Raw genomic sequence first — 23,522 nt, forward strand, 5'->3', positions numbered from 1 at the left:
ACGGGAGGTTAATGATACAATAGAACGAAATACTGAGCAGGAAAACTTAGTGGTAGGATTAATCAGAGATTTTGGGATCATGCAGAATGTGACTAAAATAACAGCTTGCCTGCCATTACCACAGGCTGCAGGTGAACCAATTCCCTGGGGAATAATACCGGTAACCAAAATGCCTGAAACATTCAAGAATGTTTCATGGTCCTGCCAGTCAGTTCCCAAACCAGTAGATGTATGGAGGGATTTGTGTATGACCATTCGGGCTATGACTAGAGGGGAATGTGAAAAGAAATCCAATCATTATGGTTGGATTCAAAATACCAGGAGGTGTTTAATTGCAACCCCAATAGATGAGCCATGCAATACAGTACGAATAAGAACGAAATCCCACCAAAATGAGATGAGTTGTCAGAATGTCACACAGAATTTTGACACCTGGAATAGTTGGAAGACATTATGGGGACCTAGTGTTTTGGAACACTATAATTACCTTGGGGAAGTACAATGGTGCATCCAATGGTCAGGAGTAAAGAATCAGTCACATTATAGGGCCCTTATCACGTCTACATCTTCCCGAGAGTTCAGACCGCAGAAAGAGGATTGGAATTGTACTGAGGTTTTTACATGTGATACACTGGAAGACCGAATCGGATTGGTACCGGTGAAAATGGCATTAAAGTGGGGATGCGAGTGTAGGGGTATGATCACACAGTTAGCAGAGAGTCCATGGATGGACCTATAGATTGCAGATATACTACTGTGCACAGTGCTGGAAATCTAGTCTGGGTGTTGGGACATGGACAGTGGACCACACATTTACCTCTAGATGGATCAGTAACACAAATCACCCTAGGGGTTCCCATATTGTGTCCATACTGGAAACAGAATAGATTGATCCAAAGGAAAGGACTCAGAAAGAGGGAAGAATCTCTAGAGGAGCAGTGGCATGAACCTGGCTCAGGAGTACAATTTGGATGGATATTGGAGTCATTATTCCCTCCGGTAGCGACATATCGAAACAGGGAGATGCTCAACAATTTGTTAGGACAGACAGAAAGGTTGGCAGCAGCTACTAAGAAGGGATTTAAAGATCTAAATTTGCAATTGCAAGCTACATCAAGAATGACCCTACAAAACAGAATGGCATTGGATTTGCTACTGTTAAAAGAGCATGGAGTTTGTGGTTACCTGAGTAGGAGAATAGATCATTGCTGTGTACACATTGCAAATGTTACACTTGAAGCTGAGAAAGATATTTCTCAACTGGCAGAAGTGGAAACAAAAACCAAGGAAATTGAAAAGGAAGCACAGCATAACTGGATAGGAGCAGTATTTGATTCTTTGGGGCTTCACCTGTCTGGCTGGATTACGTCTGCTATACAGTATGTACTAATGTTTTTAGTATTTTTAGTGACTATATGGATTGTATATAGATGCCTCTTAGGTGTGATCGAAAAGGAAAAGAGGCGATCTCTCCGGTTGCTGAAGGCGATGACCCGCGGGCGCCAGAATGAAGAACACTCCCCACCTCGTTATGAAGATATTACTGTCAATACTGTTGATTGAGCATCCTTGCAGCAGGACTGAAGGATGCTCAAAAGGGGGGAAATGTTGGAAAAGAAATGAAATTTAGCAAAATGTTTAATTATAGTGAGTTGTGTGTGAACTGGTTTGTTATAAAGTAGTTTTGTAGCTGTTGAAAGTGTGTTGGGTTTTGTGTGTAACCTAGCAGGTAGTCATAGGGATTTAATAAATAATTAAATTAGTGCAGGAAAGTAAGAATGCTAACCTGTCTGGAGGCAGCATATAATGCTCTTAGAATAAGATAAACAGAGGATTAATGATCTTGTTTGTGAACCAAGGAATGTATCACAAGGGGTCTGTGACTAGGCAAGGGGAACGGGGAACTGTTTCTTGGAGACTAGGCAAAGGGAACGGGGAACTGTATCTTGGAGACTTTGTTGTGAATCGCATGTATAAGAGGGAAGCACCCATTCGTGAATTTGGGGGCTAGGGTTTTTGGGACGTGAGTCCCCCAAGCTCCCTGGGCCCTTAATAAAGCACCCACAAAACTTATCCGAGTTTTGTGTCATTTATCAATCGGGCAACACGCTCACCTGCAGGACGAGCTGGGGGCGATGGTCCCGCGGCTGCGGCCACAGGGGGCACTAGAACCTCCTTTTCCTCCTGTTCCTGCTCCTGCTTCTCCTCTTCCTGCTCCTCCTTTCCCTCTTTCCCTCCTCCTGCTCCTCCTCCTTCCTAATCCCACCTCCTCCCCAGTTCCTGCCTTCTGTGTATTTAGAGTGGAGAAACTTGCTTGCATTTAGAACTAGAACAAAGATCCCAGATGGAACAAGGCTTGCTGCTTTTAGTCAGAAGCATCAGTGGCTAAAGGTCACGTTTCCTTTGGTTTGGTGCCGTCCTTGTTCCTCTTCAGTGTTCAGGCTGGGCTGTGGGGTGTTCTTGTTTGATGCATTTTCCGAGTTCCTCTTGCACCCTTTGGGCCATAGGCTGTGCCCTGGGAGGGTTCTTTGTGCTCCTTTGTGACACAGGAGAACCTTCCAGGCGGTTTCTGAGTGAGCTGCTGCTGGGATGTCACAGGAACAGCGCCACGTCCCTGTGGTGTTCCCGTTGCTGTCGGACACGGAGGCCTCAGTGCCCAGAGTGGCTCTGGGCTCGTTGCCGGAGGATCCTCCTGCACGAGGCATTCTGAGCAGCCAGCCCAGCCCTGACGGGTGTTCTTCTGTACTTGCAGGGCTGCAGGCTGCAGACTTGTGCAGCGCAGCCAAAATGCTCCAGCACGTGGCTGCTGCAGTTTCCACTCTGTACTCTGTGGCTTATTCGGGGTATTTTTTAACCCACTTGGCACGTAAGTCGACGTTTTCCCTCTGTGCAGCATCTGTGGCTTTGGGCTTGCTGTGTGCTTTCTGTTCTTCCTCTGGAGCTGAGCTGACTTTGGAACCAAATTGCCATGAAGATACCACTGCTTTGGGAGAGCTCCTGCCCGCAGCTGCAGCTGGAAAAGGGGGTGTCTGCTGCCAACGGGGCGTGCACAGCATCTGCAATGAGCCCTGGGGGGTTCTGTTCCCTCAAGCAGGGAGTCTGTGCCAGCAGAGCCTGGAACTCCCTCCCTTTGCTGCTCCAGCCAAGAACTGACCCAGCCCAGTATTTTGTGCTGTTCTCTTGCTTGCTGTGGGATGGGACTGTGGCTCTTGGAGGGATGCTGTGAAAGCAAAATGCTGTCTCGGGGTTACCTTGCTCCGTGGCATTTCCCACCACAGGCAGTTTTATTCCTAACAGCATCTGGTTCATGTTCCCTCTCCCGTTTCAGGGCACCTCATGTCTGGATTCCGAGCAGCTCCTCCTTCGGTGAGTGGGAAAGGAACCTTTGGTGTTTGGAATTGTGCAGCAAGTTGTGAGCTCGGCATGTGGCAGCCCAGTGCCAGCCTGGGAGGCTGAAGGAAAGTTCCTGTCAGTGCCTGCAGCAGCAGCAGCAGCAGCAGCAAATGGATCCCCGGCAGTTTTTTCCTTTTCTGCCGAAGAGCTTTTGAAGAGCTGCGGGTCTGGTTTTGCAGGCAGAGGATTGCTTGCTGGCTTTAGCCATGGTGGAATATCGAATTCCCAACAATAAGTGGCAATGTCGACTTTAACCCATTGTTAATTGGAACAGCTCTGAACCCAATTTCTGCTTAGTGCAGCTGGATGTGCAGCTGAGAATAAATAAGGTGATAACTGAGATAGAACTTCCCGTCCCTCACGCTGCCGTCTGTCCACAGGGCACAAAAGCAGCACCAGCACCTCCTGGGGCTCCCTGTGCTTCCAAAGAGGAGGCCAAAGAGGAGGAAGACAGCAGTGAGCTTCCTGCTGCTCTGGGGGCCAATGGTGAACTTCCCTCAGTGCCGGGAGATGACAGTGAACCTCTTGCTGCTCTGGGATACGAGGGCGAACATCCCGCGGTGTGGGAATGCAACGGCGAGGCTTCCGCGGGGTGGGACAAGGACAGGGGACATCTCCCAGCGTGGGACGAGGACGGTGGATGTGCCCTGGTGTGGGACCAGAATGGCAAAGCTCCCATGGAGTGGGATGAGGATGGAGGACATCTCCCGGTGTGGGATGAGAATGGAGGACATCTCCCAGTGTGGGATGAGAATGGAGGACATCTCCCATCCTCCTTGCACAGGATGGAGGACATCCTGTGTCTTGGGAAGAGGAGAGTGAACATCTCCCAGCATGGGAAGTGGACAGTGAACATCCCCTGAATTGGAAAGATGATGGGGAACCTGCAACATTTTGGGAAGAGGATGGAGAAACTGCAGCATTTTGGGAAGAGGATGGAGAAGCTCCCTCTGCTTGGGAAGAGGACAATGAAGGTCCCTCCACTGCGGGATCCTGGGCTGAACATTCTGACAGCAGCACAGCCCTGCAGCCAGAGGGGAGAGGGGAGTGGTGCCTGATGCAGCTGAGTACGTCTGCTCTGTTCCTGGGTGCCCGAGCAGGTGCTGTGTGTGTGTCTGGGCATCAGCTGCACCCAGGGTTGCTCTGCAGCTGAATGTCACAGAGCCATTTATTGTCCTTCCCCAGCTGACCCCAAGGGGCTCATGGCCCCAGGGAGTGGGGCTGGTTCTGGCTCTGCTGCAAGGCGGGCTCTCACTCTGGGAGGGAGCGTCTTCCACGTTTTTTCTTTCAGGGAACACCGTGAGCGAGGCGGAGCCTGCCCAGAAATACCTGGAAGTGGAGCAGATTGGCCAAGGGTAAGTGCAGGGCAGCTGCTTCTGCACAAGCAGGGCTGGGGGTTGTGCTGGTGCAGGATCAAGTGAGAGGTCAGGAGAGCCCAAAGCACCTTCAGACACTGGGCTACCATCCTGCTGTCTCTCAGTCCTGATCAGAATTGATAACTGTGGTCAGAAGGTGCCATCAAAGGCCCCTGAGGCTGGCAGTGTCCTGCCTGCAGCAAGGAGCAGGACCTGGAAGATCTTCTGTCCCTGGAACTGGATTGACTAAAAGAGCAACTCACCATCTGTTGACTGTCAGACAAAAGTTCTCAAGAAGATTTTTTTCAAATATTTTCCTTCAAAAAATATCCACCGGTCAGGATTATAACCTAATGGTTTAGAAACAGAAACCAGAGATGAACTAATAAGTGCTCTACTCTAGCACAGGTAGCAGACCCCATACATTCAGTAACAGACACAGAGCTGATGCACTCTGGGGGAAAATGCATCACCAGCCTGATGGCAGGGCCCTTGTGGAACCTGGAGGTCTTAGGCAGGAAATGGAAAAGGATGAAATGCATTCTTTTCCAGTTCTTTAGACACCCATTTCTCACCTCAGGTTTTGAACTGAAGCTATTCAGGGTGGACATTTGGGATTTGCTCCAGCCCAATTCCTTCGTGTTGGGTCTCAGTTTTCTCTTGCACACCTCGCATGGCAGAGAGCTGGTGGCTGCTGTGCTGGTGATGGAAGGGTCAATGCACCCAGGTGTTTGTGAACGCTGCAGGCAGCAGAGATCTGTCTGGGCTGCCTTTCACTGCCAGGGCCTAAAGCGCTGCTTCTTTCTTCTCTGCTGTTTTGTTTTCGGAGCCATTTCTAAAGGACTCGACAGGGCCACTGGAGGAGAGGTCAGTGCCAACACGCCCAGCATGGCTGGCAGCTCTGCAGGGCTTTCCCCTCTGCTGGGAGCTGTGGCTGCAGCTCTGGGGGCCAGCAGAGCTTTCCTGCCCAGGCTGCTCCTCTGAAGGCAGAGCAGTGTCAGCCTGCAGAGCACAGCTGGGACAGACTTGGTCCTTCTCAAGTGCCCAAGGAATGCAAGGAGGGCAGCGGTGTCTGTCAGAGCAGGACACGCTGGCTTGGTCTTCATATCTAAAAGTGTGAATGCATCAGCTGCTGGAGACTGAGGCCCCATTAATCTTGATCCCAGCCTCAGATAGGAACATTATTTAGCTGTTTTTCCATCCTGCCTTTCATCTTCAAAGGGAACCTCAAGGCCTATTTAGGGAGAGATCCTGCTTGGGCTCACTTTGGGGTATTAGTCCAACTTCAGCTGTTCACAGAGGGAGAGGGAGAGAAATGAGAAGATGGATGTTCAGAGCAAAGCTCTCTCCTAAATCCTGCAGTTGTGTTTGGGTCTGGTGTCAGTGACAGCCTGTGACAGGGATCACCTGAGCAATGGGTGTCTGTTTGCTTTGTTGTGCAATCCCAAACAGAGCAGTTGGATCTGAAATCATGAAATCATCCAATCACCAGTTGGATCTGAAATCCCATAGAATTGCTAAAGGGTTCCTGGCTGTTTTGCTCTGTTTTCACAGAACCAGAATTACCTCCTGCTTGGAAAATATGTTTGACTAATAATAAGAGGGTTGAGGCCGTTTGAGAAGACTGTAGGTGCAGAGAATGTTGTTAGAGCTTTGAGGCTGACAGCTGAGGGACCATTTCTGCAGAGCTTGCAAGGCCAAATGTCTCTGGCCATGTGTCCTGCAAGCAGCCCCCAGCTGGCAGAGCAATGAGCTGTGGGAATGGCCCTTGCTGAGCTCTGGTGTCCCATGCCAAGGCAGTAGGGCACAGCCTGGCTCCGTCGCTCCAAAAAGACTCGCTCCATGTTTGCTGTGGCCTCCTGCCACAGACTCCTGCAGTTAAAGGCTGCAATGTCCCTTCAGGTGGCCATCAAGAAAATGAGTCTCAGAGGGCAGAACAGGGAACAAGCTGTGAATGAGATCCTGCTCCTGAAGGACAAGAACCCCAACATTGTCAGCTCCTTGGACAGGTGAGTGCTTCAGCTCTTATCCCATGCCCGGGCCCTGCGTTAACCTTTCCTGGCATCCAGAGTCTGTAGCCTGTTTGGAAAATGCTGGCCCAGCCACATCTTCCCAAAACAACAGCCTGGCAGTTCACTCCTTCCATGTGCTTTTGTTGCTTTGCTTTGGTTTTTCCTTCAAGTTCCTCCCTGTTTGCTGTGTCTCCCAAGAAGTGCTGATAAACCACAGCAGAAATGATTTCCCTTGGCTTCTTCTTCCCAGCCCTTTTCCATTGCTACAGATGCCAGGAAGATCAGGTTCTTGTTTCCAGAAATGCCTCATTTGCCCAGTTTTCACTGGCCTTGCCTGTTTCTGAAGGGACTTTCTGAAAGGTTTTCTGACTGCTTTTGTCCCAAGTGCTGCACAGCCTCCTCCCCTGGATGACCCTGGCAGTTGTGTTGCCTTGTTCTGCAGGGAACGGTGGAAATGATGAGTTCAGAAGCTGAACCAGCTGGGGCCAAGGGTTGTGGTTCCACATTGATCTGGGCTGTTGCTAAACTGCATTTTTCACCTGCTTGCCATCTAAGACCTCTCCTTTCTCACAGGTGTCTCCTTCTCCTTTAGACTGTGCAGATTCCAAGGGCTGTGCAGCCTGGCAGGAATGTCTCTCCATCTGATTCTGTCCTCACTGACAAGTGACCTGGAAACAAAACTCCACTCCAGGCTTTTCCGTGGGGGAATTGAGCTCTGCACATTCATCTCCATGCCATTGCTTTCCTCTTCCGGCTTCCTTGTTGATGGAGATCTCTGGCTGATGATGGAATACATGGATGGAGGAACTTTGCAGGACGTTGTCAGACAGACACGCATGGCTGAAGGAGAGATGGCAGCTGTCAGTCGGGAGGTGAGGGATCCTGCTTGTCACTCCATGGCTGGGACACGACGGTCCTTCCAAACAGGGCGTGAGAACAGGAGTGGCTCCATGCTCAGGGCTTTGTTTCTGTGTTGTTTTTGTGAGCTGGAGAAGAAAGAGCCTCTGCAGTGAATGGCCTGCCAGCATCACTGCACTTCTGCTCTGTTCTTGTTCTCTCTCCTGCTGTTGTGGTACTCTCTGCCTGGTTTGGATTTGATTTGCTGTTCTCAGCTTTGCCTTGAACCTTTTGACTGGAGCTTGTGTGCACTGCACTCCTGGCGTGTCACAGCAAAGCTGCTGCTGGCAGAATTCTAAACTGTCCTTTCTTGTGTGATATATTCTGGCCATTGGTTTTGCCCTTGTGTTTCTTGTTGTTATGTTTGCCCAATTATCCCATCATAAAAAAACCCAAACAATATTTGAGATAGCAGCAATTTTAATTGAATAGTTTAGAAAATATATATTGACAATATAATTTGATTAAAAATAATGGATAATTCAGTTCAAATAATAGTGCAAAAGCAAAAGATAACCACAGGGTACGGAGTGCAGGGCTCTTGGACCCTTGCCACCTCACGTACAAGCTTGCTAAGTGAAGATTCCCCCCTTATATGTCATGTGTCAATGCCATCTCCTCCCATTTTCGATTCATTACATTTTTACCTCTGCCCTCTATTGGAATATGAATCCCAATATCACCAGGTAGATTGTGCCTGGGCCCGTCTGACCCCTGCTGCCAAGCCAAAGGCGGCAACTGTGGTGTTTCAGCCCAGAGACACCTTTAGCTGGCTGGATGCTGCAGTGGGCAGTGAACAAGTCCAGGCTTGTAGAAACCCAGTTTACCTCAGGTGGGAAGGCTTCAGGCGATGGTGAGGAGGAAAGGAGATGGATTCTGCCGGAGGGTTAATATCCAGAGTTTTATTCCATGGTCACAGAGGTCTGAATCACAGGTAACAGCTCCAACAGAATGCCAACCGCATGGCCTGATTGACCTTTTAAGCTCCGGGGGGAGGGAAGGGACAGGTGAGCCACCAACCAGGTGGGAGGGGCAGGGTCTCAGGGGAGGATGACACCCCGACAGACCAATGACCTCTGGGCATAGGGGCATCTTTTGAAGCTGACCAGCCACACGATGCCTCTGCTGGAATGCCAAGACTGACTGACAGCCCAGCAGGGGAAAAGGGGGGCGGGGGAAGATGGCACACCTGAAGGACTAGGATAGGTAAAACAGGGAATTGTAACACACTGCAACATCTCCCCCTAGTGTTGTTTAAAAAGAAAGGGACTGGGTTTGTGATGAAATTGGTTCCTCCTCTACAGGAGGGGTAGATGGACTTGAAATTAACTTGAGAACCATGCATTTGATTATTGATTAACAATGCTAACAACTACAATAACAATAACTAAAGTAAACAGTACTATAACACAGTTTTCAGCATAGATCCCAACCAGCCCAAGAGTCCCCAGCCTTTGAACAGTCCATTCAGTCCGTCATCAGTTTCTCTGTTGATGTCTGAGAGCTTTTGCCAAGGTAGTCCATACGTGCTTTGGGCTGAGGGACTATGCAGGAGATCGCAGGTGGGATGATCACGAGTAGGACGAGAAGCAGGCTTGGTCTCATGGCGTCTCAAGACTACACACAAACAGTGGGATCTAAATGGGTACAAGGAACTTGAGAGAAACATATATTACAAACTATTCCAGATAGGAGGTTTAAATGGAATTTCCTCCAGAGAACGTGTGCGGCATTTCCTTCTCCAGGCAGCATGAGCAACCTGGGGCACTTCCGTAGATTTCTCTGAGACCTTCGGAACATAGGGCTTTACCCATTTGGAAGGAACCCACTTTAAACCAGAGGGGGTGGACACACAGGTGTATCCACATCCACAAGTAACCAATTTGTAAGGTCCCACCATTTTCCAAGTCTCGGGGTCTTTTACTAAAACCGGAGGCTTTTCTTTCATCAGCCTATGACTGTTCCCCCCAAAGTGGCGTAGGATGGGTGGGTTCAGGCTGTCAAAGGAACAATTCAGAAAATGGATTGTGAATAGCACCCTGGATAACCGGGTGTGGGGAGGTTCCACCTTCAGAACCTGTTGTTGCTGGTCCAGGACTCTTTTAATACCACGGTGAGCTCTTTCTACAATGGCTTGACCTGTAGGGGAGTAGGGGATGCCAGTTTTGTGCTCTACTCCCCATTGCTGCAGGAAGCTCCCGAATTCTTTGGATTTATAAACAGGCCCATTATCAGTTTTCAGCTCCTTGGGGATGCCCATGAAAAAAAAAGCCTGTAAGAGGTGCTTAATGGCATCGGTAGATGATTCTCCTGTGTGGGCAGAAGCATAGACCGCTCCAGAAAAGATATCTACACTAACATGAACATATTTCTGCCATCCAAATGATTGTATGTGTGTAACATCTGTTTGCCACAGTTCACAACTCTTCAGTCCCCTTGGGTTTGCTCCCGTACTCACTGTAGGGAGTGCATGTTGTTGGCAATTTGGGCATGTGGCCTCAATCGCTTTGGCCTGTTCTCGAGTGATGTTAAACTGACAAACCAGGCCAGGTGCATTTTGGTGGAAAAGCTGGTGGCTGATCTTTGCCTGTTCAAAAACATTTGGGAGAGTGGCCATCACTGCAGGTGCAGCGAGAACATCTGCCCTTCTGTTGCCTTCAGCGATAAACCCTGGCAAGTCCGTGTGTGACCTGACATGCATCACATAAAATGGTTGCTCTCGGTGAGTGACTAACTTTACCAGTTTTGAGAGCAATTCGAAAAGTGTGATGTTAGACACCTCTTGCAGTATTGCTTGATCTGCCCTGGATACTACTCCTTCCACATATGCAGAGTCTGTAATCAGATTGAATGGTTCTGAGGACCTTTCAAAAGCTCTAACAACCGCAGCCAATTCAGCAACCTGAGGGGAACCTTCCACCTCAGCAATGCCCGTCTTGCATTGCTGGGTTTGAGGATTCTTCCAAGTCATAACGGACTTGTGGGACCTCCTGGACGCATCTGTAAAGACAGTTACAGCCTTTTTTAAAGGTCTTCTACTTAGAGCACTTCTCAATTTCAGAGTGAATTAAACATCTTGTTCGAACAATTTGTGAGCAGGCTGCACTACCGAAATTTGTCCTGAGTAGGAATCCAGAGCAAACTGCAACACTTCATTTTCTTGAAACAATTGTTTCAGTATTTTCATAGTATTTTGACCCGATTTTAACTCAATTGGAATGTGAATGCACTTAAAATCACATCCTGCTAACTCCCTGATCCGGGTCCTTGCTTTCCGGATCAGTTCTGCTACCAGCTCCTGAGGCTTTGTCAGTCTTTTGGACCTTTTGTGACTGAGGAAAACCCATTCTATGATCAAGAAAGAGTCCCTCTGGTCCTCGTTCTTTTTTGGTGTGTCCTTTGCCTTAGGTGTTTGTTTTTCCTCCCACTGGAAAATGATTCTATAGAGGTGCGGCAACTTACCTAGGACGATAAATTTGAATGGCAGGTCAGGCTGACATCGTTTGGCCTGTCTTGTGGACATTGCAATCTGAACCTTTTCTAGAGCTTTCCGTGCCTCTGGGGTAACAGACCTAGGAGCACCTGGGTCCTCTCCCCCTTTCAATAAATCGAAAAGAGAGGCAAGGTCTTCGTTAGTCAGACCGAGCCATGGCCTTACTCAATTCAAAGACCCACACAACTTGTGGACATCCACAAGGGTCTTGATCCTTGGATTGATTTCTACTTTTTGAGGAACAATGGTCCTATTTCCAATTTCTAAGCCCAAATACTTCCAAGGTGGCATCTTTTGAATTTTCTTTTCCTGGAGATCAAACCCTGCAACAAGAAATGCATTGATCGTTAGGTCAAGCGCATGTGTGAGTAAATCATCACTGGGGACACACACGAGGGTATCATCCATATAATGATAGATGATGGCCTTCTCTGCGGCTGCACGCACTGGGGAAAGCAGGGAGGAGACAAACCACTGGCAGATAGCTGGCGAGACCTTTAATTCCTGAGGAAGAACTGTCCAACAGTACCTTTTCATAGAGGCTTCCATGTTGATGGAAGGGACCGAGAATGCAAAACATGGTGCATCGTCAGGGTGCAGTGGGGAATTTGGAAAAAACAATCTTTAATATCAATAACAGCTGATTTCCAATCTTGGGGAAGCATTGTTGGGGATGGCATACCAGGTTGGGGAGAGCCCATATCTTCAATTACATTATTATTTTGTCGCAGGTTGTGAAGGAGTTGCCATCTCTTTTTGTCAGCTTTTTGGATGACAAAGACTGGAGAGTTCCATGGGGAAATGCTCTCCACAATGTGGCCCTTTTTTAGTTGCTCTTCTACTAGTTCCTCAAGCACTTTTATTTTTTGTTTACTGAGCGGCCAGTGTTTCACGTTAACTGGTTTGTCTGTTTTCCACTTCAGTTTTTAGGTGGGGCACTGTTGTTCAATGACTGCTGCATGAAAATGCTGTGGAGAGTCTGGAATATCAATTGTGACACCCCACTGGGCCATTAAATCTCTCCCTAACAAAGTTTCCGAATAATCTAACACAAATGGACGGATATTTGCCAATTGTCCCTCGAATTGAATAATGCTTTTGGATTGTCTTGCCAATTGCAGACCTCCTACACCTCGAAGATGACCAGCAACATTTTGCAAAGGCCAGTGTGCTGGCCAGTCTTGTACTGGAATCACTGTGCAGTCTGCACCTGTGTCAGCAAGCATCTCAATGCGTTTTGACTCCCCACCCCACTGACATTACATCATAATTTGGGTTTGTCTTTCCCAATAACTTGGACCCGGGCGACTGTGGGCCCTTGTTTTTCAGTACTTTAGGGCAAAGATGGCACAGGGATAGCTTGTGCAGTAATTTGTCCCTTGGGAAGAAACAGGGGTGGGTGGAAACAGTGCAGCCCGAGAACGAATTCCTCAGGATCTGATGCTGTCATTCCTGGAGCAATTTCGATCTCTTGTGGTGTGTGTTTGGTGTCCCCAATGACGATGTACTTACAACGAATTCGGTTCCAAGTACCCTTCTGTTCAGGATTGACAGAGACAAAATGCCAGTCAGTGTCCTTCAGGTGGAGTGACTCTGTCAGCTGCAACCTGTAAGGCTCATTGACAGAAGACGTGGTTAACACAGGATCACTTAAATCATAACAAAGGTTATTTTATTTCACTTTCAACAGTGGACCAACAGACATGGTCTTTGAAGCACCTGCTTCACTTACACAAATATTAATATTATCACGTGCTTGATTTGTTTTGCTACCCTTATTCCCTTGGCCTGCTCTTTTTGTGTCTGCACGCCTGGCAGGCGGGCACTCCCTTTTCAGTTTTTTTGTTGTTGTTGACCCCCAGGGAGGGCTTGTAATTCTCCTCCCCTGCCATTTCTAAATTCCTCAAATTCCCTTTTCAGGGGGTACTGGTTACTCCAGTGTCCAAGGTTGTTACAAAGCAGGCATGGTTTTGTGGGCTCAACCATTGCTGGTCTCTGCTGCTGCCCAGGGTACTGCTGTGCTGAGGGGAAAGGTGCAGGGCTGGCAACGGTGACACGCTGAGGTGGTCTTGGCAGCAGCCTTGGTCTGGTGTCTTCAGCCACACTCATCAGAGGCACTTTCCTGTTACAGACTTGAAGCATATCTTTTAGGGTGTAGGGGGAGGTTCGAAAGGAAGGCTCAGGATTGCCACTCGACACTGTTCATTTGCATTCGTAAATGCCATTTCCTCTAAAATCGCTTCTCTAGCATTCTCTTTTTTAACTTGTATTTCAATGGCTCTAGTTAACCTTTCTACAAATTTCAAAAAAGGCTCTGATGGTACCTGTTTAATTTTACTATAGGGCTCAAAAGGCCCCTCAGGTTGGAGGGAAAAGAATGCTTTTTCAGCTGCTTCTTTTACTTTCTCGAGTGTTTCTGCAGGAATTGGAGTCGCTTGGATTGAGGGTGAAGACCATTGGCCCTCACCACAGAGGTGCTCAATGGTGATAGGGTTACCAATGTTTTCCTTTGTTGTGTTTGCATCAGCATGTAAGCCTGGGAGAGCATCTTTTAGCAGTTGTTTCTATGCTAATTCCCATAATTTGAATTCTGTGGAGGTCATGAGACAGGAAAAAACCTGTTTTAAATCATGTGGAATTACCATGATGTCCTACTCAGTTCAGAATTTAAAAGGCCACGGAAATATGGACTGTGTGGACCATATTCTTTATGAGATTTACAGATCTCTTTAATCAATTGTCGTCCAAAAGAACTCCAATTAGCAGTTGGGGTTGCTCCTCCCTGAGCTGCAGGCTGAAAGGTAACAGGAGCCAGTGACAACATGGGATTATGTATTTGGTCTGCTGTTCTCCGCTCTGTATCCCTTGGATCAGAAGCACTGGAATCACAGATACAGGTTTGGGGACAGGCAGTGGGTGTGTCCCCACCGTAGGAACCCGGGGAGGGGGTGGGGACGCAATGGGCACAGGGGGCGAGGACAGGGGGCTGGCAAGGGGCGGGGAAACCGTGGGAACAAGGGGCAGGGTCAGGGGGCTGGCAGGGGGCAAGGTCACCGTGGGAACAAGGGGCGGGGTCAAGGGGCTGGCAGGGGGCGGGGACACCATGGGAACAAGGGGTGGGGTCAGGGGGTAGGCAGGGGGCGGGGACACCTGGCGACATCACGTCAGCAGACGCCCCCTGGGAGGAGTAGAGGGGCGGAGCTGAGGGTACTGCAGGAAAGGGAGGGGGAGGGGGGAAGGTGTCATGAGGAACAGGAGGAGAGGGGGATGGGGATGGAGTTTTGGGATGCTTAAGAGGATTTTGGGAAGAAGAAGACCAGGTTTGGGAAGATGCCACGTGGCATCCACCATCTTGTGGACCCCCTAGGAACTGGGGGCCATTTTGGGCATCACTGCTCTCTGGAAAGCTGACACATGCTCTGGGTTTCAGACAAGGGGACACAGGGGATTGGGAAAGGTTCCATGCAGCCTGGCCAGGGCCTTGTGCCCAGGACAACTCAGGCATTTTAGCAAACTCTGGGAGTCGACTTCCCAATGAGTGTGCTCTCTTTAAAATACCAAGTTTTGGGAAAAGGGGTTCAGGGGTTTTAGAGCTAGGAGAGGGAGAATCAGGGAGAGCAGAGGTACATGGCTTGGCAATTGGCTTTTTCTCTAGTTCCTTTTCTTTGAGCAAGGCTGTTCGAATTTGTAAACTCCAGAACACAAATTTAGCTGAGGGTGTATTGCCAGACTGTCCTAAGGTTATCAATTCATTCCCAACTTTATCCCAGAATTGAACATTGTGGGTTTCTTCAGGGGAGATTTTTGGGAAGTGGAAGAAAAGCCATCTTATAAACTGTTGCAATTTTCCTTTTGAGACCTACACATTACCACTGACTAAAATGCTAACAATATTATAAAACACTCCTTTTTGTACAATGCTGAGTTTTGAACCCATGTTAGATGTAAAAGGCAAAGTACTAAATCCCGCCTGACCAAAAACAAAGCCAAAATCAGCTACTGATTTCTAAAAAAAACCCCACAGATAGGAAAGCGATAATGAACAGACAAAAGCTTTACAATGCAGCTGCACATACTGGTTTTAAAATTCCCGAGCAGCAGCAGCAGGGCACGCCCTGCCGAGCTGAGGCAGAAACAAAACCTCCCCCGCCGTGGAATGCAACCCCCCCGCGGAGCTGAGAGAGCAGCCACGCCACGTGGCAAGCCGAAACTGGGGCCCTCCGCGCCATGTGTACAGAGAACACCCCCCACCCCGCACAGAGAGAGAAAAAGAGTCCCCCGCGGCAAGAGAACTGAGCACGCTGCGCTGCTGAGCCGGGGGGAAGGGCAGAGAGCACTCCCGCAACGGCGCGAATTCCAAAAGAGATCAACACACGCAGCAGAAAGCTAAAGCTAGAATGCAATGAATTCCCTCTGTGGGGCTGCGCAGCCAAAAATGCAAAGGCAAAGAAAGGAACAGAACTCACGGCAAAGTCTGTTTTTTGAGCTTCTGCTCTACCGAGAGCAGCGATACTCACCCGAAATGGAAGCTGTAGCTGGCTGGGTCCAGGCAGGCAGGTCTCCTCACTGGAGCAGGACCTCTCTATGGGCAAGAGAGGCTACCCTGTCCTCCCTCTGGAAAATCTGCTCACCAAAATGGAGCTGGGCTTTCAAGAGGCAACGAACAGTCCACGAAACTTCTTCTGGGAATATTCCCAAAGTCTCTAGCTGAGGGCGTTGCAACCAAGGCCCCTTTCAGCTGGGTGCACGGCTGCCAAAAGCCTCTCCGAGGTAGTGAGAGTTCGTCTAGGGCTGCAGAGTTGCTTGCCCACCCAGGGACGCCAAAATATTGGAATATGAATCCCAATATAACCAGTTAGATTGTGCTTGGGCCAGTCTGACTCTTGCTGCTAGGCCAAAGGCAGCAACTGTGGTGTATCACCCCAGAGATACCTTTAGCTTGCTGGAGATTGCAGCTGGGCACTGAACAAGTCCATGCTTGTTAGGAACTCCGTTTACCTCAGGAAGAAGGCTTCAGGCGATGGTGAAGAGGAAAAGGAGATGGATTCTGCTGCAGGGTTTAATATCCAGAGGTTTATTCCATGGTTACAGAGGTCTGAATCTTGGGAACAGCTCCAACAGAATGGTGACTGCATGGTCTGATTACCTCTTTAAGCTCCCGGGGCAGGGGGAAGGGAGGGGACAGGCGAAGCACCAACCAGGTGGGACGGGCGGGGTCTCAGGAGAGGATGACACCTAGACAGGCCAATGACCTCTGGGCCTGAGTGGCATCCTTTGAAAGTGACGAATCACACGACGCCTTGCTGGAATGTTAAAACTGATTGACAGCCCAGCAGGGGGCGAGGGGGGAAGGGAAAGAGGGCTATTGGCACACCTGGGGAAGGGACCCGGAAATTTAAAACAGGCTATAACAACACACTACAACACTAGATCACATTTGATCCCAGTCCATAAAATCTGTCATATTTGATCCAGGCCATATTTGATCCCAGGCCAAAGTTGATCCCAGTCCTGATTTATCCCAGTCAGTTTATCCCAGTCCATAGTTGATTTTAGTCCATATGTAATCCCAGTCCATTTTTTATCCCAATTCATATTTGATCCCAGCCTGTATTTGATCCCAGTCTATATAAGCTCAGTCCAGTTTATCTCACACTGTAGGATTCCAATCAATAATTGATCCCAAGTCCATATTTGACCCCAGTCGATATTTGATCCCAGTGAATAGTTGATCCCAGTCCCTATTTGATCCCAGTCCATATTTGATCCCAGTCCCTATTTGATCTCAGTCCCTGTTTGATCCTAGTCCATATTTGATCCCAACCCCTATTTGATCCTAGTCCATGTTTGATCCCAGTCCGTATTGCCCTGCACACATTCCAAAAGTCTGGAATTCCAGCTCCCAGCCAGGAAAAGATGTTCCTGCCCTTGAAGGGAAATGGAGCAAAATCCTACAGAGACATTTCCCTGCCAGGCTTCAGGACTTCAGCTCCTGGGACTGGGAATTGAAACAATAATTGGGAAATAAAATAATAAATAATCAGGGGAGGGTCTGTGGGCACAGAGGGGTCATCTAAATCAGGGCAGGGGACAGCTAAATCAGGGCAGGGTCAATTAATTCAGGGCAGGGGCCAATTAAATCAGGGAAGGGGACAGCTAATCAGGGAAGGGGTGAATTAAATCAGGGGAAGGGGAATTAAAACAGGGAAAGGTCAACTAAATCAAGGGAGGGTCTTTGGTGGCAGGGCTCAATTAAAACAGGGAAAGGTCAACTAAATCAGGGGAGGGTCTTTGGTGGTCACTGGGGCAATAAATCAGGGCAGGGTATTGGGTGATCCTGAGGCAATTAAATATAGGGAGGGTCTCTGGTGGTGCCTGGGTCAATTAAATCAGGACAGGGTCTCTGGTGGTCCGTGGGTCCACCATGGAGACACTGAGAAACAGAGCAGGCAAAGAGAGGCAGGAGAGAAAAGGGAACACCAAGACAATGAGCTGAGAAGGCGGCACTCTGCAAACAGAACTGCAACAGACTGAACATGAACGGGAGAGAAATCAGTAAGTCTCAGAGTTTTATTTGCTGTCAAATACATCCCACACACCCAGCCCCACACAATCTCCATCCCACTACTCTAATTGAGATCCCACGACTCTAAATCATTTCCCAACTTCATCTCAGCCTGATGCTGCGGAATCGAGTGAGTTTGGCATGGGATTGAGTTTTTTGAGGTGGGTTTGAGCTCTTTTTGGGGTAAGATTGAGCTGTTTTCACTGGGATTTGAGTGGTTTGGAGGTGACAGATCCATTCCTCTTGGCTTCTGCAGCGCAAAGAGATGGAGAATAGAAAAATATTAAGGTGAAATTAAAAGTAGAAGCAGCCAGGTGTGTTCTCAACATGGATCACAGGGAATGTGGCTCACCTGGGCTGTGCCCAAAGTGCCTCCTCCAGTGGGGGATGGAGCTGGAGCAGCGCACGAAGCTCTGCCCGCACTCGGGGCACTCGCAGGGCTTCCCTTACCAGTGCCTCCATTGGTGTTGGGTCAAGTTAGAGCTGCTGGAGAAGCTCTTCCCACACTGGGGACACTCGTAGGGCCTCTCCCCAGTGTGGATGCGCCGGTGCCTGATGAGGTTGCAGTTGTGCTTGAATCCCTTCCCACAGTCGGGACAGTGGAAGGGCCTCTCCTCTGTGTGAATCCGATAGTGCAAGAGGAGACAGGAGCTGGTCGGAAACCTCTTCCTGCATTTATTACACTCATAGAGCCTCTCCCCAGTGTGGATGCGCCGGTGCTTGATGAGGGTGGGTTTGTGCTTGAATCCCTTCCTGCAGTAGGAGCATTGGAAGGGCCTCTCTTCTCTGTGACTCAGATAGTGCTGGAGGAGATGGGTGCTGGTCTTAAACCTCTTCCGACACTTGGAACACTCATACGGCCTCTCCCCATTGTGGGTCCTCTGGTGCAGGATCAGGCTGGAGCTTTGGCTGAAGCACATCCCACACTCAGAACACTTGTATGGCCTCTCCCCAGTGTGGATCCTCTGGTGCCTTATCAAGTGGGAGCTCCGGCTGAAGCTCTTCCCACACTCCCCACACTCGTAGGGCTTCTCCCCAGTGTGGATCCTCTGGTGCACAATCACGTCAGAGCTCCACCTGAAGCTCTTCCCACACTCCTCGCATGTGTGGGGCTTCTCCCCATCATGGAGCTGCTCATGGAGCACCAGCTCCGAGCTCTGGCTCCATCTCCGGCCGCCTTCCCGGCCCAGGCTGGCTCTTACCGCCTCAGATCCCTGCCGGCTGCATTTGCAGCCCCTCCTCGTGCAGCATCTCCGGGGCTTTTCCTCCCTGTTGGCTTCCTGTGCCGTGGAGCCGCTCAAAACGACCTCTGCCACCAGGTTCTGCCGCGGGCATTTGTCCTCCCTGCTCTCCATGCTCACCTCCTGCCCTGGGGGAGGAAGGACAAGGACAGGATGGGATTTGCCTCCGTTCCACAGGCAAGGGCAAGGAGATCCCCCGAGAGCTGAGCTGCAGCCGGGGCTGTGCTGGGCTGGGAGATGGAGCAGCACAGAGAGGAAAGGGGCACTGCCTTCCTCCTCACCTGCCTCAGTGTCCCGGGGCATCTTCCTCTTCCTCGCAGCCTCCCAGGCCTTGGCAATGGGAAATCCTGGTTTGGGGAAAACATGGGATGAAAGCATTTGTATGGGTGTCAGGGGGTAGGATGGTCGGGACGGATGGGGACGAGAGATCTCTGCAGCCAGGTCGTGGAACTTGCGGTTTATTGCTAAGGGCCTGGGTGCAGGGCCCTGCTTGGAGCTGCCAGACACAGCTCGGAGCAGGCCCGAGAGAAGAGAGGGGTAGAGAGGGTGAGAGGGTAACAGAGTAAGAGGGGAAGAGGGTATGAGAGTAAGGTTCCTGTTACAATACAATAAATCTTCTTCTGTGTTGAATATTCTATTTCTCACTAACCAATCTAGTACAAGATACAAATCCTATAGCATTTACATACAGCCTGTAAAAATCATTACATCACCACACTGTGATACATTTAAACCCTAAAATATCCTCTTTGGACCCCTTCCATTGAGCTAGTAGGGTCTGCTCTGACCCTTGGATCTGTCTGTAAGCAGAGGGAATGTTTCATCAAAAGGGGATTACCTTCAGTTGGGCCACACCATTGTTTTCCAGTTGTTCACTAAATGAGGTATCTCAGAGCTTGCTTTCATTTTAATCTTCCTTATACTTTTCATGTTCACAAAATCTTTTGCCAGACAATCGTATTTATAAGGCTTTCCTGTTTCATCTTCCCCAACACACATTGACTTTGAAGCTCCCTCTGCCCAAGTCAACGGCCACCTGGGCTCCAGAAAAACCTCCCAAACACCAAGATTCAGCCCTGAGAAAGCCTCCCAGGAGCTCCTTGTCCCTGGTTCCTCTCCTCTGGTTTTCGGAGGTTCCCCCCTGTCCCAGCTGCTGGGGGTCACGCTTCAACTGGGGGTCCCCCCTTCTCCTCAGTGCCCGCCCTGCCCAGGCTGCTGGCAGTCCCAGCAATGCCAAAAGCTCCCCCCTCTTCGCCCTCCCCATTTCGGGATGCCGGGGCTTGTTGGGCTCCCGGGCTCCCTTCTCCTCTCATTCTCTGCTCTGGGCTGTGAATGAGACGAGGGCTGGTTGTCCCAGACCTGCCAAGTGAGTGCTGGAGTCTCCCACGCTGCGTTTCCAACTTTCCTCAAGGGAAGCAGCCAGTAAAGAGACACAGCGAGTGTTAACAAGAGTGAGAGAATGCCCCGGGGTAACTGGGACTGGGTCCCAGAGAGGGGCTGGACCCCACGGAGCAAGGGAGCAGAGGAGTTTTCGAGCCCACTCCACTAGGAAATGGGACAAAAGGGAACCCTAGAAATTCTGCGAGATTGAGGGATAAGAGTGCCCAAGAACATCCAGAATTAAAACCCGCTGGCTTGAGGAATTAACATTCCAAGAGCATCCACGGTTGAGCAAACTTCTGCCGGATTGAGGATATGCTCAAGAGCATCTGGGATTGGGCAGCACAGCTGGGTTGAGGGATATCCAAGAGCACAGGGACTGGCAAGAAACACCTTAACTTGTAATAGGTGATGTGAAAGTGTAGTATATGGTAGAGATAATTCATGCTATTAATGTATAAAATATTGTAAAATCCACACTATGTCTCTTGACCATCCTGGCAGGGAGCAGTGTGTTATTCATATACATCTAGTTCCTGGACTTGGTTGAGATAAACATCGGGGTTTTTAATGAAAGAATAGAAGCTTCCAGGGCGATAATCACTGGCTTCCCTGGGTCACCAGGTCCAGCCAAGAGTGATTATTGCCTCGATGATTATACAGCTACCAAGATGATACACAGCGCCACCCTGATGCATGTGAATGCTGACTTCCCCAGAGTCTACTGACAACATCAGACACCTGGACTGAGTATTTGTCCAACTCTGCACAGGTAAAGACACTGTTCTGCATGGGAAGAAACACAAAGAACATTTGGTCATCTCTGCCTTGAGCAGAATAAAATGTAAAAGAACTCGCTGCGTCAGGCAGCATTTGTGAACAGGGGGAGACTCTGACATTCAGAGGTCAGATCTGTGTTCACCCAGCACCGAACCCGGGCTCTATGCTGATCCTTGGCTGTGGTGGTTTTGACAACCGAACTTCAGCTGCACAGACAAATTATTAAAACTTTGCTAAATTTTCTTATAAGTTTGGCTCTCGATTTGGTCATTTATAACAAAAGATACCTTATTGTGGTCTTGTTGTGTGTGAGAGTGAGTCACACACAAAATCTGCCTCAGCTTCCCGGGCGGGTGGGAAGGGGGGCTGTGGAAAGAGGAGTGTGTGACCCACAAATAAGCCATTGTTCTCCTGGGCTTGTGGGGGCTGCGGCATAAGGTATAGGTGACCTGCAAACGGGCCATTGTCCCCAGGGCGTGTGAGGGGGCTGTGGCTAAAGAGTGTGAGTGACACACAAATCAGCCTCACAGGTGAACGGCACCGGAGGCAGCAGAGTCAGGGCCCTCCCAGGAGGCCCGGAGATACTGAGACCCAGAGGCCAACCCCAAGGTGAGGCGGGGCCACAGGGACCCGCGATTCTCTGTCAACAGGGATCCACTCTGTGTCCTGAGGGTGGGAAAGAATGTGTGGAAGTGAATGAGAAATAAAAGTGAGTGAATGTAGATGAATGAAAGTATAGGTAATGCAGATTGTGCATTTTAAGCTTCACTATACCTCCTTGGAGGGAGGTGTATTGTACTGAAAGTAGTGTAAGAAAAAAGTTTTTTATTTTTCTGTGTGTAGTTGAAAGAAAAGTGGTATTTAGGTTGTTAGTGAAAGTGAAAAACAGAGGAAGAAGATGAATAGATAAGATCTTGAAAAAATGAGACAGAAAACCAGTAAGTTGGATACAGGGGAAAAAAAAGAAAAAAAAAATAGTCCTTTGGGAGTTATGTCAGCTAACAGAGATACAACTCCTTGCAAAAGGAGAAAATACAGGGTATGTAGAAGTTGATGGGAAAAATGTGCAAACTATGGAAAAAGGGAAATTAACCTTAAACTAGTAAGCTCAAACATGTGAATTATATACTTTAAAAAGAGCACTAGAATATTTAACACAAAATAAAGGAACTATATATACTGATTCAAGGTATGCCTTTAGAGTAGTACATACCTTTAAAAAATTTGGAAAGGAAAAAGATTACTTAATTCAAGTAGAAAAGGTTTAGTACATGAGGAACTTATTTTACAGGCATGACAATCAACTAAAAGAGATAACTATAGTACATATTATGGAACTCCAATAGGGAAAGACCCCAGAAAGAAGAGGAAATAATTTGGCAGATCACAAAGCTAAGGATGCAGCAGAAAATGGAGCTGAAAGAGTTACGTTAACATTAACTCCAAATGAGGAAAAACTGGAAATTCCAAGGTTTAGGGAAGCCAAGAAAAAAGAATTAAACAAGACAGGATGTGAACAAGATAAGTCAGGAAAATGGAAACTTCTTGATGGAAGACTATTACTTAATAAAATGTGCTTATTAGAAAAACATTAGAAGACATGCATCAGAAAACCCACTGGGGTACTCAGGCTTTGTGTGATCATTTTTTAAGGAACTACAGGTGTACTGTGATTTTGGAGTAGCAAAGCAAGTAATTGAAAGATGCTTAATTTGCAAAGGATAAATAAAAAGGTGATGAGAAAAACAACATTAGGAGGTCATGAGTTAGCTCATCAACCATTTGAAAGTATCAAAGCAGAAGTTTAGATTCGCTAGGCTCTGGATTTATTTGTTAAAAAAACCCCCACTTAATCTAGAAGAAAGAGAATATGCCATATGTTAGACAGGAGATTTCAGGAGAATACAAATCTCTAAATTATCAGAAACATCCGAGAAAAAACAAGAAAAGGAAAAGAGGAAGTGAGAGGGAGGGAAGCAGGAGGAAAAATCAAAAAGAGAGTGGGATCCTCTGCAGGTCTTGCCCCCTCCGTTTGCGGCCCAGGCGCCTGTCCCGGGTCCCGGCTCGCTGCCCGCCTCAGCTCCGCCTGCCCCGGTTTCCATCCCAGGTGCGGCCTCACTGCCCAGGGCAGCTCCACCTGCCCCGGCGCTGTCGCTCAATTTGTGTGCCCTGCTCCCACTGCCTGGCCCGCGGCCGCTCTGCCGGCCATGCTGAAGAGGATGGGGGTTGCTCTGTCCTGCCGCCTGCTCCGAGGTCACCGCGCCCACCGCACCCAGGGCGGGTCCCAGCCATCCCATCCCCGGCTGCCCTGCCCGTGCCACCTGCGCTGGGCACCGCCGCTGCTGCCGGGCTCTCCCACCTGCCTTTGCTCTGCAAGGAGCTGCTGGATCAGCCACCATCAGCCAT

The 23,522-nt window shown here is 49.1% G+C and overlaps 1 pseudogene; it reads right to left on the bottom strand.

Annotated features, from left to right (window-relative positions):
• The window catches only part of LOC128945560 (uncharacterized), a 1,627,138-nt pseudogene that overhangs the window by 158,048 nt on the left and 1,445,568 nt on the right, over positions 1-23,522 (bottom strand).

The sequence above is a fragment of the Melozone crissalis genome, unplaced genomic scaffold (genome assembly GCF_028551555.1).
Source record: "Melozone crissalis strain CALT ecotype California unplaced genomic scaffold, PUWL_Pcris_2 ptg000066l_1, whole genome shotgun sequence".
Classification (NCBI taxonomy): Eukaryota; Metazoa; Chordata; class Aves; order Passeriformes; family Passerellidae; genus Melozone; species Melozone crissalis.